The sequence below is a fragment of the Sminthopsis crassicaudata genome, chromosome 1, assembly GCF_048593235.1.
Source record: "Sminthopsis crassicaudata isolate SCR6 chromosome 1, ASM4859323v1, whole genome shotgun sequence".
Classification (NCBI taxonomy): domain Eukaryota; kingdom Metazoa; phylum Chordata; class Mammalia; order Dasyuromorphia; family Dasyuridae; genus Sminthopsis; species Sminthopsis crassicaudata.
In genome coordinates this window covers 260,860,260-260,879,170 of record NC_133617.1, presented here as the reverse complement: position 1 = coordinate 260,879,170, position 18,911 = coordinate 260,860,260, and the positions used below count along the sequence as shown (strand labels likewise).

The 18,911-nt window shown below is 32.5% G+C and overlaps 1 non-coding gene across 1 annotated transcript; it reads right to left on the bottom strand.

Annotated features, from left to right (window-relative positions):
• Positions 1-2,426: 2,426 nt before the first annotated feature.
• On the bottom strand, positions 2,427-2,590 carry LOC141552371 (U1 spliceosomal RNA). The gene has a single exon (XR_012485166.1). It is a non-coding gene; the product is annotated as a U1 spliceosomal RNA (small nuclear RNA).
• Positions 2,591-18,911: the final 16,321 nt, after the last annotated feature.

Below are 18,911 nucleotides of genomic sequence, written 5' to 3'. Positions count from 1 at the left end.
AATATATTAAGCTATTTGTCTGGAAGAATAAATGTACAAGAGCATTTAATTTTAAAAATCTCTGGAGAACAATATAGTACAGAGAAAGAGAGCTGAATCATAAGAAGGGGTTCACATCTTACCTTTGAAACTTATTAGTTGCAGAAATACTAGTGTTAAACACATCATTTAACCCCTGTCTTTTCACCTATAAAATATAGTTTAATGGATTTCTTCTGAGGATCCTTCCAGACCTTAGACCACATGGCCAACAAGATGGAAGAGCAAATGTTTTCTCTGCTTCTCACAACTTCTTACCTCTCTCCAAAATAGGAATTACACACTAGAGAAATCAAGTTCCATTGTCTCAAAAGTCTAAGACACCAATAATTCAAATGAAATAAGAATTCAATGAACTAGAATAGATTGATCTCTAATTTGCTAAATCAGCATCTCCCTCACCATCATGCTCTGTCCTCAGTGCTATACAAACTATCTCATCATTTACTTGCAACAGAATTTAACTCTATGTCCACTAATCTCTATCCCTACATTGTCACTCCTCTCAATACCACAAAAAGACAAAAAGCAAAAGCTTTCTTATGCTAGGAAAGTAACAGAGCATGGCTCTGTGCCCCAACAGAGAACTGAGAGAAATAACTAGAGCAGGACAGTTGTGTGTAATCGTCCTGTAATTCATTAAGCCTGATGAAGAGAGCACAGGACTTAGTTGTGGTCTGATTTATTAACCAGAAGTCATTTGGAGAAGGGACTGAGACTACTGTAAAATGATTTGTCTGGTATGGAAGGAAGCAGAGATAGCTTCGAGATCCAACCTCCAAAGAAATCACTTTCATAGGGAAAGTGTTCAGAAAATGGGAAATAGGGACATATAAAGGGAGTAGGGCAAAAATTCCCAAAGATATCAGGAGGAAGAAAACAACCTTGAGTATAAACAGACAAATAAATAGGAAAGAGAATATCCCATGGGATTATGGCCTCCAGATCAGCTAAGGAAGTCCAGAAATCAATGAATAAATACCATAATAAAAAGCAAAGTGAATCAAAACCTTATGTGGTACAAAAACTTGTGGATTCTCAAATGAGCACAGAACAGCTTATTGTTCCTGAATAATTTAAAAGAGAATTAAGAATAATAAATTCAGAATTTATGACCAGCACATCAGAAATAAATAGAATAGAAAATTTTGAATCTCATGGAGGTAAGTCTAATAAAAGAAACTAACAAGATAATAACTGAATGGAAAAGCAATGCATGGAAGTGAAGAGAAATTTGGAAGAAGAGAAACAAAAAGCAACAACAATTCCACTGACAAATAGGAAGTCCAGCAAGTGATCATGAAAAAGATCTTCAAATATAAAGGAAAGGAAATTTTAATAATGTAAAACTATTTTGAAGACAGCAGAAACTGCAAGATAAAATGGAATGATATGTTCCTAAGGGAAAAGGAGCTGAAGATGCACCAAATTATCCAAATTAGTAATAAAAGAAACATTCCAAACATCTCTCAAAATAAAACCAGACTTGAAGATTTTGTTTGTTTGTTTTTTCAAGAAATTTAGGCAACAAAAATACAAAAAAATGCAAACAAATATGGGACAACTAAGCTAAAATAACTGATGACATATAGTGATCTGTTTACAAAAGTAGGTAAAAATCATCATTTAAAAACTTTTGGAGATAAAGGAAGAAAAATAGAAACAATGCAAATTTAAATGTAAATAAATTAAACAAACTGATTAAAAAAAAAAAAAGAGCCATAGATTAAATAAGAAAAGAAATCCCACATTCTGAAATTTTTCTCTTTGTTTCTTTAAATATACTCAATACACTGAATTAAGAAGGATTGGGTAAAAATTGCTATACATCAGATAAATTTAGAAAAAAAAATCAAAAGTTTCAAACATTCTATCACCACAAAACAAATCAAAACACCAAAAAGGAACAAATGAGGAAAGATTTTGCTAAATGTAACTAGAGAAAAAGAGAACAATATCAATATTAAACTAATTTCCAAAGCCTTAGTATCTAAATTCATAGAGGAAAACAGTTGAAGAAAACAAAAAATTGGCACTACAATAGTGGCAAGATATTTCGATGTTTTCTCAGTCTAAAATAAAAACAACAAAAGGAAAAATAACCTAACAAATTGTTGGAGAAACTAGATCTAATACACTAGTGGTGTCTCCTAACAGTATTAATAAAGATAATATGTTTTTCAACATCACATGAAACTTTACAAAATTGATCACATATTAATGCATAGAGATATGGCAACCAAATTTAAAGAAAGTAGAAATAGTAAATGCATCTTTTGTAAACTATGATATTATAAAATCAATTCAGGAAATACACACACAAAGGAAAAAAAAAAAAAAAAAAACATAGATACCAATGGAAACAACAATGAAATTTTTTCCCCCCCCAGGGGAGAGCTTGAACGCAGTCCCCCACTACCACAAATTATGTAGTCGACTTTCCCACATTTGGGGAAATCGCAGGGGTCAGCTCATCCGGAGTGCAATGGATAAGCCTCGCCCTGGGGAAACCAGCTTCGTGATCATGGAATCACCCCTGCCAGGTAAGTATAACAATGAAATTCTAAATAATAAGTGGGCCAAAAAACAAATCATAGAAACAAGCCCTAAATGTGGAAAAGAAAATAACAGTGAAGCAAGACAAAATTTTTTTTTTGAAATGTAGCTAAAGCATTAATTGGAGGATATTATTTCCTTACAAACTTATTTAATAAAATAGAAAAAGGGGATTAGTAAAAACTAAACATGCATTTCAAAATAAGAAAGTTAAATTTAAAAATTAACACAGAAAAGTTAATATTAAAATTAGAGGATAAATTGATAAACTAAAAAAAACAACAACAACAAAAAAAAAAAAATGTGTAAATGATAAATAAGCCTAAAAGCTGGTTTTTTGAAAAGATTTAGTCAATCTAATTATAAAAGAACAAAACAAAAGATCAAAAATCCAAATAAACCACACAAAAAAATAAACTTAGTTATCAGAATCTATTTTGCCCAGTTATGCTAATAAAACTGAGAGCAAAAAAATTGAGGAATGCCTAAGTTTACCTTCAATTTTAATTGTATGCTCCTTTGAATTTAATTTTGCCAAATAGCTATATAACACAAGGTGACATACTACGTACTACTACTACTACTACTAATAGGTGACACTGATCAGAATTTGTAGATACTGTTTTGGTCACTGGAGACTTACTACAAAATGATATGACCATTCAAAATCTGGAGAGTTACAGGATAAATTAATTTCCAAAGTGAACACTAGAGATATCAAACACACAGCCCAAAAGCCTCCCTAATGAGAGCCAAATCAGATTAAAATATGATGGGGAAATGTTTAATAACACAAATAAAAATCCAATAAAACATAATGTTAATTTATGGTTTTCTAAGTTCATATGTGGCTTGCAAATATGTTTGAATTTATTTTAGTTTCATAACACTAAATACAAAACTCAGACTACTATATATTTTGGAAAATTTCAAGGGCATGCTCTCATTGATTATTTCCCAAGAGAACAGAAGCAAAACTATAAAGGGCTAGAACTGAGCAAATGCACTTGGATAATGGAGCATGTGAGACTAATTGCCAATTGGACGGTTCTCTATTAACGTGTTTGAAGGTTGACCCTCCCCAGCTGTTCTGTGCTGACTTGATTGGTGGGACAAAGCAGGGGAAGTGACACGTGAGGGGAGAGTAGGAGGAGGAAATTGAGGCACTTCTCTCTCATGGAGAGAAGAGGGTGGTGTGGAGATTACTAGATCTAATCCCCTGACCAAGAATAAAGACTTTTGATTATCCTGACTCTGACTGATTTCTGGGAAGACAGAGTTCCAGCACAAAACAGATCCATTGAATTGTTTTGTTTTTGTTTTTTATAAAATAGTTCTCTGAAGGAAGATTTGTGATTGGAAATTTAGTTCATGTTGGAAACATATAAGAGAAGCGATCTGAATTACTTCTGTACCGACACACAAATATTTACACTTTAGTTTCCATTTTATGGAATATATACTAATATAAATTCACATTTATATAAATACTTTGCCGTTAGCAAAACACTTTACATACTTTATCTAATTTGATATTAACAACAATTTGTAAGATTGATGCTATTAATATCCCCATTTTTAAAGAATATGAAGCTGAAGAAAAAGGTGAAGAGATAATTTTTTTTCCAGATCATACAGCTAGTAGATATCCAAAGGTTTCAGTCCTTGTCTTTTCAACTTGAATTGCAAAACTGTCCATTATACCATACCACCTGTCAATGAATCCAATTTATTCTTCATTATTAATTGAACTCTTTTTAACTTTTTCATAAGCTATCTCCACCATCTTCCTTATACCTTGTCTTCTTATCTTACTTAGCTTAGTTTTAGTTTAGCAGTCAAAATTGAGTTTCATTTATTTTTATTTATTTGCTATAACTTTCTGGGGACACATGGCTATGGCATTGATGGAAATAATTCAAGTAAGTTAATAAATGAAATGAGTTATTATTTTGTGAATCTACAAATTAAAAAAAATCTATATATAAACAGATTAGTATATATGAAGTAGAATATATTAAAACCTAATTGAAGTGGATGATACCATAGACTTAATTCCTGGCATGCTAGGACAATTAATAAATACATGAATTACTCTAATTAGTTTTAAAACTTAGATCAGTTACAATAGCACTATCACTAGAAAATGTACATTTAGTGTTGCATTGATGAAAAATACCTTTCTGAAAAAAATTTCACTTTAGTTGTCAGCTGTTTGACACCTTAATATTGTAAATAATAATGGCAACAACATTTCATTAATGAGGACCAAAAAAAGTGAATAGAAATGTAGTACAATGAGCTTCTATAAATTATTATGCCAGAGAAACTGAGGCAAGATAGAGATTAGAGAGTTTTTAATATTTATTTAGATGTCTGAGAGGGAGAGATTGTATTGGGGGCATGTTGCCCCCAGGGCAGATGTCCAAAGCATCCAGCAGTGAATGTGAGTTCTTAATGACATATATAAAAGCTCTAAGCCCAGGTACACAAAGGCAGTGGGTAGAGTCCAAACTCTGGTGAGTGGGAATCTCCAGGTAGGGACCATCAATCCGGTTCTGATAGGTTGGGGGTTAGGACCATAAATTCTTACTAGTTTAGGAGGAGTTAGGAACAGGACATCTGAACTCCCCCTTATCTTGAGTTTACCTATTTATAATTTATAACCTTAGAGAAACTAACCCTAAGTTATATCAGTTCTAATGATCAGGAGGGGAGGGTTGTAAACCAGAGGGATTAAGGCAGAACAATTCAGGGAAACTAAGGCAGAACAATTAGGGAAACTGAGGTAAAACAATAAAAGGAAACTGTGTCACAGCAAAATATTTTAAGTTTACAAAAATGCATTTCTCTTATTATTTTTCACTTTTGATAAATTAGTCTCTTTATCTATTTTTTTTTTTTTTTGCTGAGGCAATTGGGGTTAAGTGACTTGCCCAGGGTCATACAACTAGGAAGTATTAAGAGTTTGAGGTCAAATTTGAACTCAGGTCCTCCTGACTTCAGGAATTATGCTCTATCCATTATATCAACTAGCTGCCCCCATTTATAATTTTTTTACTCTAAGTTAAATTACTCAATTTTCTCTTTCTTTTTCATGTATTTTTGTGTCTGCATTTCTGCCTCTGTCTCTATTTTTAAAAACTCTGAATATCATGTTTAAGAAGGTACAAACTATTGTGTCTTAATGAATGCCTGTTTTGAAGCAATTTTAGGGTTTGGGGAGGGTATTTCCTTTTTTGTTGAATTTTAAATGAACCCATTAGATACATACAAACATTTTTTATCATTCAGTAATTTTAGTCATGACTGATTCTTTGTGGCTCCATTTGGGATTTCCTTGACAAAGATAATGGTTTGACATTTCCTTCCCTTGTTTTACAGATGAAGAAACAAAGACCAATATGCTTAAGAAAGTTGCTCAGGGTCATTTGGCTGGTAAGTGTCTAAAACAAGATTTGAACTCACAAAGATGAGTCCACCTGACTACAGATCTGGTATTCTATCCACTATGCCATCTTGTTGCCCCATAAAATAGGTGTTAAAAGGGCAATTTTTTTTTTCAAAAATGAAAAAAGACAGCTACTAAAGGAAAATATTTATTAGTAGTATTATAAAATAAATTATACTGGTTTTATTGATACATGGTAATTCCACATGATAGCAAAAAACTTTAATATTACAAATCATTAATGAAAGACCTAATAATGAAACAAAACCCACAATTTTGGTCACAATAAAGCATATTATTATAATGAATACTGATGCAGTCTAAGCAGGCCATAGTCTCTAGGAATAGACTTTAAAAACTATTCTAAGCTATACTTCTCCAATTTAAAAAGAAATTCTATTTTCCTAGGAACTAATATTGCATCATTATTTTCTTTATTCTGCTCATGGAGAGAATCCCAGGCCTGAAGTAAAAAGCTCATTTTATGAATTTAAAAATAGCCTCAAACAAGTAGCAGTTGTGTGACCATGGGCAAGTCATGTAACTCTTGTTGACTTCACTTTCCTCAACTGTAAAATAAGCTGAAAAGGATAATGACAATTCACTCCAGTATCTTTGCAAAGAAAACCTCAATGAAGTGATGAAGAGTCAAGCACAGATTGTATGAACAATAATATTGGCATAACTGTTGCTTCACTCTAAGACAATGTTAGTGCTTTGAGGGCAGGTACTATTGTCATTTTTGTCTTTCTATCTTTGGTGCCTAACATAAAGACTTCTTGGCACTTAGATGGTATTTAATGAATATTTGCTGAATTTCCTCAGAGCAGAAATTGAATCTTAGGGAGTTTTTTCCTGAAGAGGTGACATTATTTCCTAAGTGGGAAAAATAGGTTTTAAACTCAGATATAATTCTGTGTCTTTTATTATTCCCCACCACAATCACCATACACACATCATTTTACCATGTAATACCTGGAGTAGCTGACACACAAGCCTAAGATAGTAAGAGTGAAAGTTTCTTAGGTTCTCTTTCTCAGATATTTGGCCATTCTCTCTTCTGTTTTTTTAAATTTTAATGATTTTGTAATTAATTTTAAAATTTTGAGTTGTCTCTCTCTCTTTCCTGTTTCTCTCCCATTCATTGAGAAGGAAAGCAATATGATGTTTGTTAGACATGTGAAATCATGCCAAATATATTAGCTGTGGTGCAAGAAAAAAGGGGGAAAAAAGAAAGAGAAAGAAAGAAACAAAAAAGAAAGAGAAAACAAGAAAAAAAGGAAGGAGGCAGGGAAGGAGGAAATGAAAGGAAGAAAGAAAGAAGGGAAGGAAGGAAGGAAGAAATAAGGAAAGAAGGAAGGAAGGAAAGAAGGAAGGAAGGAAAGAAGGAAGGAAGGAAGGAAGGAAGGAAGGAAGGAAGGAAGGAAGGAAGGAAGGAAGGAAGGAAGGAAGGAAGGAAGGAAGGAAGGAAGGAAGGAAGGAAGGAAGGAAGGAAGGAAGGAAGGAAGGAAGGAAGGAAGGAAGGAAGGAAGGAAGGAAGGAAAGAAGGAGGGAAGGAAGGAAAGAAGGAAGGAAAGAAAGACAGAAAAAAAAGAATGAAAAAGGAAAGTGAAAAATTATGCTTCTATTCATATTCAGATTCATCAGTTCTCTGCAGATTTTGTTTTATAATGAACATTTTCTTTTTTTTTTCTTATCAACAAAACAACAACAAAAATTACTTTTTATTATATGCCAAAAGCTATTCTAAGTATGAAGGGGCATAAAGTATATATATTATATATAATATATATAAACTCATTATAGAGAGTTCATGCTTTTTAGAAGCTTTAATTCTTTTTTTTTCTTTTTTAGCTTTTTATTTTAAAAGTCTATGCTTAGATAATTTTCAGCATTCACCCTTGAAAACCTTTGTGTTGCAATTTTTTTTGCCCTCTTTTCCTTCCAACCCCTCCCTTAGATAGCAAGTAATCCAAAATATATTAGATTTGTGTAATTTAATGAACATTTTTGTTTGAATTTGTCTTGGATCCAATTATATTGATGATAGTAGCTAAATTTTTCACAGTTGATCATTGCTACAACATTGCTGTTATTATGTAAAATGTTATCCTGGTTCTGCTCTCTTTACTTTGCATCAATTCAAGTGTCTTAGCAGGCTATTGTTATTTTTAAAATCCATGTCCATCATCATTTCTTCTAATACAACAATATTCCATCACAAGCATATTCTACAACTTATTCAATTATTTCCCAATTGATAGCCATTCTCTTCATTTCCAATTCTTTTCCACACACACACAAAAAAAATAGATATGGATATATATCTTATTTTTTAATCTCGCTAGAATTTAGTTCTAGTATCAGCATTGTTAAGTCAAAAGGTATGCACAATTAAATAGCCCTTTCAATATAGTTCCAAATTGGTCTCTAGAATGGTTGAAGTAGTTCACTTAACTAACAATTCATTATAATCCTTCTTTTTCTACATTCACTCCAGCATTTATAATTTTCCTTTTTTATCATGTTAGTCAATGTGGTGTGAGGTGCGATAGCTCAAAGTTGTTTTGAATCATTTATCTAATTATAAGTGATTTGGAGCATTTTTTCATGACTATTCATAATTTTAATTTCTTATTCTGAAAACTAATTGTTCACGTCCTTTAGCTATTTATCAATTGGGGAAAGATTTTTTTTAATATATTTATAAATTTGGCTCAATTTTCTAGATATCTGAGCAATGAGACTTCTATAAGAGAAACTTTTTTTTTTTTTTTTTTTTTTTTTTTTTTTGGTTTGGCTCCATCTGGTTTTTTTTTTCTTTTTAAAAAATTAAATTGAACATTGGTCGAGTTGTGAAAGAATCCAACCATTCTGGAGAGTAATTTGGGACTATGCCCAAAAAGTTATCAAATTGTGCATACCCTTTGATCCAGCATTGCTGCTATTGGGCTTATATCCCAAAGAAATACTAAAGAGGGGAAAGTGACCTGTATGTGCCAAAATGTTTGTGGCAGCTCTTTTCCTAGTGGCTAGAAACTGGAAGATGAATGGATGTCCATCAATTGGAGAATGGTTGGGTAAATTATGGTATATGAAGGTTATGGAATATTATTACTCTGTAAGAAAGGACCAGCAGGACGAATACAGAGAGGTTTGGAAAGACTTACATCAACTGATGCTGAATGAAATGAATAGAACCAGAAGATGGCTGTACACTTCAATGTTGTATGAAGATGTATTCTGATGGAAGTGGATATCTTCAACATAAAGAAGATCCAACTTACTTCCAGTTGATCAATGATGGACAGAAACAACTACACCCAGAGAAGGAACACTGGGAAGTGAATGTAAATTGTTAACACTACTGTCTTTCTACCCAGGTTACTTATACCTTCGGGATCTAATACTTAATGTGCAACAAGAAAATTGGATTTACACACATATATTGTATCTAGGTTATACTGTAACACATGTAAAATATATGGGATTGCCTGTCATCTAGAGGAGGGAGTAGAGGGAGGGAGGGGATACTTTGGAAAAATGAATACAAGGGATAATGTTATTAAAAAAAATTCTCATGCATATATACTGTCAAAATTTTTTTATAATTATAAAATAAAAAAATAAAATAAAATAAATTTAAAAATAAAAAATTAAATTGATTTTTTGATACACATTTTAAGTTTTAAACTATTTCACTCATTTAAAAATTGTTTTAAATTTAAGAAGGCATGTAATTTGCTATATAATACATGTGCAATCATGTAAAATTTATTTCCATATTAGTCATATGATGAAAGAAACCAGATTACCCTCCTTTCCCCCCCCCAAAAAAAAAACCCAAAAAAACAAGAAAAATATAGTTTAAAAATATGGTTTGATCTGCATTCAGACTCCATAAATTCTTTCTCTGGTGGCAAATAACATTTTCATCATATGCCCTTCAGAATTGTCTTTCCAAGCATTTATAATCTAATAGGGGAGGAAGGGAATCACATGTTCACAAAACAATATACAAAAAATCTAAAAGAAAATTTTAAAAGAATCACAGAAGCCAGATTAAGAGATCCTACTTTAAAAAAAAGATTGAGACTAGATTGTTAATAGATCTGAAGGACATGACAAACATTATATATTCTAGTTAGCAAGCAGTCATGAGTGAGGGATCAGTAACATATAAAAAAGGTATACTCATCCTGAAGGATGGATTGAAAAAGGAAGAGACTGAAATTCAAGCAGACCGGGAAATTATTTTCGTATCATCACAGTTTCAATCGATGTCCTGAACTAAGATAGGTATGAAAACAGGCAAGATACATTAGAGATATTGTCAAGGTGAAATTGGACTTGTCTATTGATTATACATGGCAGTTAACAGAAAATAGTTTGTGGAAAAATAAATAGAGCACTGGCATGGAGTCAGAAATGCCTGAGCTTAACTCCAGCCTGAGATACTTACTAGCTGAATGATCAAGTCACTTAACTTGTTTAGCTCAGTTTCCTCAATTGTAAAATGGGGATAATAATAACAACTTTTCCACTGGGTTGCTCTAAGGATCAAATAAGATAATTTTTTTTAAGCATCTAGCATAGGGCCTGGCACATACCAAGTAACATATTAATGATTATTTCCCCTTAATAAGAATGATTATATTATTTACCAGAAAATCTAGGAAGTTGGTGAAAGAAAAATATTATAATCAGAGAATTAGAGAAAAATAATATATTGTTGTTCTTAGTAATAATCATTTATATTAGGAAGCAACATGATACAATCAGAAAAATACTGGATTAGGAATCAGAAAATCTCCGGTGCAGAGAACCTCATTTATTTACTCTATCATAGGAAAATACTTTAATTTCTGTGGGCATCAATTTCCATACCTATAACAATTACTGAAGATTAGTTGACCTCCAGTGGTATCTTCCAGCCCTAAAGAGTCATACCTCTCAGCAATACTTTAGAGCACTTACCATGAAGGAGAGTAGCCTGGAGCAGATAAGACACTAGGGAACTAATCAAATCATAACTTCAATGCATTTACAATCTGGAATTTAATGCATTTTTCCTATATATTGGTAAGAGTAGAAAAAGTATTGCACCTGGAGTTGGGATGAACTGAGTTTAAATTTAACCTCAGAAATTTAATAGCTATGTGAACCTAAAAAGGTCACAACCTAAGTTTTTCATTTGCAAAATGGAGATAATAATAGCACTTAATTCTCAGGTTGTTTTGAGGATAAAATGAGATAGCATATGGAAGGTACTTTGCCAAATTTACAGAATATTATGTTTAGTAGCTGTTATTATTATCTTTATTTTTCAATGAATGGATTAAAATAAACTCTTTAGAAAGAAAGCTATATCACACATATATAGTAAGAATATGTTTGTTTCCCCACTTTATTTTGCTAAGGACTATGAGGACAGTTGATACTTATTGAGGAAAAAAAACCAAATCTTGGAGGGGAAATGAATTGACTGATCTGCTTAAGTGTATTTGTCATGCATGGATAGAGTCACTACTGTATTTTAAGTCTGTTTATTTACAGATTATTCCAGTCCAACTATTTAATGTTTCCTGTAAAAGAACTATATATCCAACAAGCCTTAAATGCTGCTGGTAATATTAAATGCTAGCTGTTATTATTTTGACATTCATCTATAATAATTATAAAGCCTTTATAATTTTACACAAAGAAATGTGAGCATTCAAATCAAAAAGAATTTGAAAAAAAGAAATGCATTGAATGCAGAAAAAACAAATTTATGGGTGTAGTTTTAGAATAGTGAGGCCATCATGCTCATCTTCAGTAAGCCACCTGGATTTGGAGAAAAAGAAAAGAAAAACAAGATTAGTACTGAAATGCTTTGAAAGCTCAATTGCCATTTTATCTATAACCCTTAATAAACTAAAATTGCCAATAGAAGAATTTTAATTGTTGTTATAACTCACTCTCTGGTGAGTACATTGTACTCTGGCACATTGTAGTAGTAGCAGCAGCAGCAGCAATAGCAGCAGTATTTTTTTTTTTTAAATAACAAATAATTGTTATTTTTTAGTAAGTAGTTAGGAAGACAAGGGAAGAATTTTTGCATTTTGTGAAGTGACATGTTTATGTTGATAAACCTAATCTTTTTGTCTATGTATTTGCTTCAAATTCTACAGAAGAAATAAGGTTTGGGCTCCTGTAATAGTCAAATTGCTTCACTACCTCCTCCCATTGTACCCTAGGTAAAATCAACACAGCTCGGACAAAGTGTTAACTCCCATTTAAAAAAAAAAAATTAGAATTAGCAGACAAACTTCAGAGAAAAGACATCAAGGCTTAGAGCATATGGCAGGAAAGAACTAAGGAAAAATTGGAGAGATACTTAGGGACATATAGTTCCCAGAGTGAGTAGAAGAAAAGTGTTAATGAGACATTTAACACCTGTACTTTAGCATCTGTGAATAAGGCTAAACCAAGGGGGTCAGCCAGAAGCAGTAAAAATGACCCTGGGGCCACTTGTTAGTTGAGAAAGTTAATAAACCATGTTGAGAAGAGGAGATGTTCTGATTTAAGTTGGTAACAAGATTTAAGCAGTCATGAGTTTTTTCAGCTTCACATATCCCTCCTATTCAGCTTAATCAGCCCATGCATCTGCTTAATGAAGCACCCATAATTCATTTCTCACCCTCTTTATCTGCTCATTAAATAGTTTCTGTAGTTGGTACCTGCACCAGAATCTACTGCAGTATCTACATCAAAATGACTGATGCAACCCTCCATTTTCTGGATGACACTATCTCAGGAATGCAGTGTAATAGAAGTGGTTCAAAAGAACCCAAGAGTTTCTTATTCATTACTTTCTCAGAATCATTGAATCTCATTGTTGGAAGAGATTTCAGAAGTCAACTAGAACAATTATCTATCTGAATGTCTTTGAATCACACAGCAACTAGTCTTTCAGCTTTCTCTTGAAGAGCTTCAGTAAGGGAAATGTGGTTAATCCAAAGCAGCCTTTCCCAGTTTGGGATAGTCATGCTTTATAGGAAGTTTTTGTCTGACATCTACACTCTGGGACTTGTATCCGTATCTTTTAATTCTCTTCCCTGAGGCTAAGAGAAACAAGCATGATAGCCTTCCACCTAATAATCCTACAAATGCTTGAAAGCAGATATCCCCTTGCCTAATTAAATTCCCCCCACCCACCCCAAGGTCAAATAAACTGTTGTCCTTCAATGAGTATTAATGAAGCATGGTGGCCACTTTCTCTTAGATCTGTTCTAGTTCTTCTGTGTCTATTCTGCAAGGTGGCACTTGTGAAATGTGATTAATCAGGATCCATACTCTATTCCAATCATCATTAAAATTTTTGATATTTTACAAAGTGAAATTAAATTAGATAGGCTCTTACACTAGGCCTTTCTAGTAGGTCTTAAATAATAAAGTAATGTTCTCTATTTCACTTTACTGAAATGTTCACTACTAGTTATGAAGCTCACTTCAGAACCACAAGATTGTTGGCAAAAATATCATCATGCTGTTTTATTCAAATTTCATGTCTAAGCCCAGGATGGATGGGAGACCTTTGATTCTTTGGAAAGTCTCCCACTTTCCTCTCTTGCCTAACATGAGCAAGTAAGAATCTTATGACCACTTGACCACTAGAAATGATTCTTTCCTTGCCCATCCTAATTTTTGGCCCTCAAGAACAAAGTCTACTAATCAGTGACTATTTTACCATGCCCTCTTTTACATATTTGGGTGTCAGTGCATATCTAAAAAAACAAAACTAAGCAAAACAAAATAAAAACAAAGTCCTGGAGACCAGAGACATCTCAGAAGAAGACATGAGGTCTATTCCATTAAAGGATGCCATCATGGACATTTAATAAAGTGTTGTTGGCTTACAACTCTACCTCAGTTGTTCTTTCTTGGAGACCGGACAGTGTTGGACCAACACACTTATACTCTAGCCTCAAATGATATGACATATTTAACTGTCAAAGAGTATAAAGAAAAATTGATTTATTTGTACATTTTTGCATAAACAAGCTATTGTTAAGCTTGTCAGTATTTCAATTTTGATACCTAAAATCTAACAGGTGTGAAAACCCTAATGAAGCATCACTAATGACTGTGACATTTACCAGAAAAAAAAGGTAGAATACCTTGATGTATTAAAATTTTTTCTAGAACTTGTTCTAAAAACTTCATCAATACTTTCTAAACAATGCAAACTTTCTAGGCCTTATTATTAATAAGAAATCTGCTCTATTTTGTTCCTGCAAAATTTGTTTAAATAGGTTGAGCTAGAGAAATATTATTAGAGATAATATCTTCTCTTTTTTCTCAGTTAGAGTTTTACTAAATAAATGATATGAAAATATGTAGATAGCTTGTTCTGACAATCACCCTTGTTGTATCTAAAAAGGCAAATTCTGATCTAAGACTTAATTTTTAATCCTTTAATGATGCTTATCTGTTTTACCAGGCATGTCTTCTGACTCTTGTTAAAAAATAATGACAATGATGTATTATGAAGATTATCGATAATCTGAAAATTTTTGGTCTTTTTCATTTCTTAATTTCACGCTTATATTGTTCAAGATGATCTTTGCACTGAAATGAAGTTATTTTAAGGTACATAGAATTACAGACTTTGAACCTGAAAATGTCTTAGAGTTCATTTAGCTTAACAGCCTCTTGTTACAGATGAGGAAACTAACCCTTAAGGAAGTAAAACAACAACAACAACAACAAAACCCAAAACAAACAAAAACAAACAAACAAACAAAAAAAGTGCCCAAGGTCATATAGGTAGTACATCAAAAAACTCAAAAAGTTATCTTTTTATTAATTTCATGCATACTTGTAAATTATATATTGTCTTTCTTGATAAAATTTAAATTCCTTGAAGATAGAGGCAACTTTTGTCTTTCCCATTGCATAGCACAGCATATAACACATAAGTGGTTAATAAATTCTTACCAACTGATACAGATACAGTTCTTTAAGCTTGTTGATCACTGTATAAAATTCACATTTAAAACACAGACCCTCAACCTCCTTAGTGTTTGAATTTATTGACTATTATCTTCTCCTGAATACTTCTTTCCTTTAGGTTTTTATGGCACCTTTCTGAGTTCTCTTACTTGCCTATCTCAACTTAGTGCTAAATCAATGAACTTCTCCATTTACAAACACATTCTTGGTGATCTCATTAGCTTCTTTGGATTTAATTATATTCTCTATAGCTTGCCCTAAGCTATTTCCTAAATCTCCAGTATTTCATCTTTAACTGAATATTATAAATTTTACATTAGTTGTGCTGTATCTGAAAAATAATATACCCAAAGTAGAAATTTAAAAAAATAAATCATCTAAAGTCAACTTTATTTACTTTCCAGGTCCTTTACATTGCATTATAGTTGTTCCTGTCACAAATTATCCTGTACTTCTCATTCTCACTCATCTTCTGTTTTCTAACTACTGCTTCTTCTTTTTTTTTTTTTTAACATCCACATTTCTTACTTCAGTTCCTTACTTTCTACTCACATACCTGCTACTCTATTTTTTGCTTTAAACTATTGAAATACATTTGTAATTTGTCTCAAGTCTTACATCCTCTCATCTTTTAAATAGCTGCTAAAGATATTTTGTTAAAGCTCAACTTTGTCCATAATATTCTTCTAATCAATAAACTCTTCTGACTCTCTATTGCCTTGTGTATCAATATAAATTCCTTTGCAAAGTTTTAAAATCCTTCATACCTAACCTTTTAACCTTGCTATATAATATTCTCTTTCCCATATTATGCAATCCCACCAGATAACCTTTTCTCAACATTCCTTTTCCCATCTCTGTGGAAAAAGTTTGCACTAGTTGTCTCCTAAATCTGTAGTACTCTTCATTCTGATCTATGCTTCAAGCCCCATTTTTCCTTCAAAACACAAATGTCACATTACTCTTCCTATAACGTTCTTCCTCCCTCCTTTATAACTTTGTATTTGTTGACATGTATTTTGTATAGATATCTATATATTTCCTTCTCCACCTCCACCCCCCCAAATTAAAAAGAATCTTATATTTTTGCCCTTGCATAAATCTTGGCATGTAACAGACATTTAACACATGCTTGTTGACTGTTAAAGACTTTTTAATATGATTTTTAAAACTAAGATTATGCTTCTACCACTAAAGGATAGTAAATATACATATAGGATTGGTCTATTTGCTACTTTTTCTTCTTTTTCATAACTCACTAAAGCTAAGGAATTTTTTACCTGGCTACTGGTGATAAATTTTTCTATGCTTAATTAATTTGTCCTCAGAAAATGGTTTATTTTTTTTGGGGGGGGGGAAGGGAAAGCAGAGGAGGACAAGTATTTATTATTTCATTGGTAGAGGGAATTCTCAATAAAGAAACCCCTTCTATCAAAGTAGATCAGAACTTCTGCAACTTATGGAATTAGGAAATTGCCTGTCCAATTCAGGAATTAAATTATTTGCTCTAGGTCATGCAGTCTATATGTTTCAGTAGGGGATTTGAAGTAAATCTTTATTCTAAAGATTACTCTCAATCCATTGGCCATATTGCCTCTTTATCAGTGAATTTGAAAAAGCATCTAAATTAAGCTTCCTAGCTCTTTGAGGTCTAGGGAAGAAGTACTTTAACAAATTATTAAAATTTGTTCAAACTGACAGTATATAAAATAAAATAAAAACTTTTTTTACAGGGCTTTTGGAGAAATTGAGTGATTGTAAACCCTTTGAATGCAGCTCTTTGATGGATCCTTTTTATCTTTATATCCTATGATATAGCATGCTACCTGCTTATTGGAGGTGAGGGAAGTGAACTCTGTATGACTTGAGTGAACTCTGTAAAATTATGTAAAATCACAAAAACTATGTCCCCCTTTGATCTATAGATTCCAAATGGTCTCACATCCTTTTAGAGTGTGATACCCTATACCATTTAAGAGCAAATCAAATTCCTATCGCTCTTTTGGGAAGTCACAATCCCAGGAAAGATTTCACATTCAATTGAGAATTATCAAACTTCCCCTATATTTACTCATAAATAGGTCTTCTGGAAACTGATTCCTTGCAAATTTCTCCCCACTGAGAAAATATGCCCACCAAGAGAATTCCTCTTGGTGCTTTTCAATAAAGCTTCCTATTTTTGTCATAGCCTCTGGGGTTAGCAAATTCTTTCACTTCTGAACCTCTAGGTCTCTATGGGCAGAAGGAACTTCACTCATTCATTAACATACCTCACCAGAGGTACTCAATATATGTTTGTTGAGTTGAATTAAACTTAACTGTGCAAGAGGCTATTTTGTATAGTATTGCTTGATATATGTGTGCACATAATATATATACATATATAATTTTGTGTATAATTTATATTATATATATATATGCAACTGCAATATAATATCATCCCAAATATTCATAGAGTGTCCAACTTATGGCAGAGCATTCTGAGTTCATATTGGTCTGAACCTAATAGTGTATCAGATTTTACTCTAACACAGTGGTGTTATTTTGGTCCTCTATGAGAATGAAGGTTAATAATCAGTAATGTAATAGATAATATACATATATATGTATGTATATATATATATATATATACACACACATATATATATATATATATATATATATAATTTTTAAAATATAATGAAACTAAGTAAAATAAAATGTAGTTCTTCATATTTTTAAGGGTCTGAATTTCCACTAATTTTCTCACCTCCTTAACTATATCCCACTCACATTTCTCCTTTGTTTTCCTTCTTTTCTTTTTACTCATTTTCTAGAAAATTGGTTATTACTTATTAGCACTTATTGCCACTTTAGGCAAGGCAATCCTTAGCAAAGACATTAAAATCTTGATGGGGTCTCAAGACTACCTCAGGTCACTTACTTATTAATTATTATGCTCCATAATTATTAAGCAAGAACTCCGTATGAGTTTTCCTGTCCATTAATGAACAGGGAGAGAAGCACTTCTCAAAAGCACTACCTTCCTTAGTTTGTGGAGCAGAGGGCATGACAAAAATCCTCAGTCAAAACTCCTTCCTCATTCAATGGCACAATACTTTCTTTCTGATAGTCATTGATTCTAGGTATTGGTGGTAAGAAGAACTGAGTGGAAGAGATAGAAAAAACATTATCTGAGGGGTACCAAAAATGAGAATAAAGGTGGAAAAAAGTGAATAGGTTTCTTAGGGACCCAGGAAACTTTGGACTGTTGCCTTTTGCCAGTTAAAATGACATAGATATGCTCATTTGACTATTCATGCCCTGAAATAAAAAGCTCAAATAGCCTAGACTATGGAAAGGGCTAGAAAAGCTCAGGTTAGAGAGAGAGCATTGTGGTGAGCACAAACCAAACATGCTCATCCACAGGCACATGTACGTACATATGTAAATATATATGTGCAGATATGTAGCTATATCATATCTGTTCATGTCTGTATCATCAACATCCATGTAGGTGTATATCTATGTATACATATATATGTATATATATATACATATATATGTATATATATGTGTGTGTGTGTGTGTGTGTGTGTGTGTGTGTGTATGAAAAAGCAGGAGAGGAAGGAAGGGAGGAAGAAAGGGAGGGGGCTGCTTATAGAGAGTCAGTTCTTTAGGACTATAAGCAATGTGTTCCCCAAGCTCCATGGCCAAAATGGAAATGTAGGAAGTGCAAGATGTAGAGAGCCTTCTCTTCTCTGATTCAAAACATGTTCAGGTCTCTTGACTTTCTCCTCTGAGTTCACTAAGTAGTGAGAAAAGTCTGTTTAACTGGTTTCTGAGCCAGAACTGAATCTATATAAAAAAGCTTAAAAAGAAAAGCTCT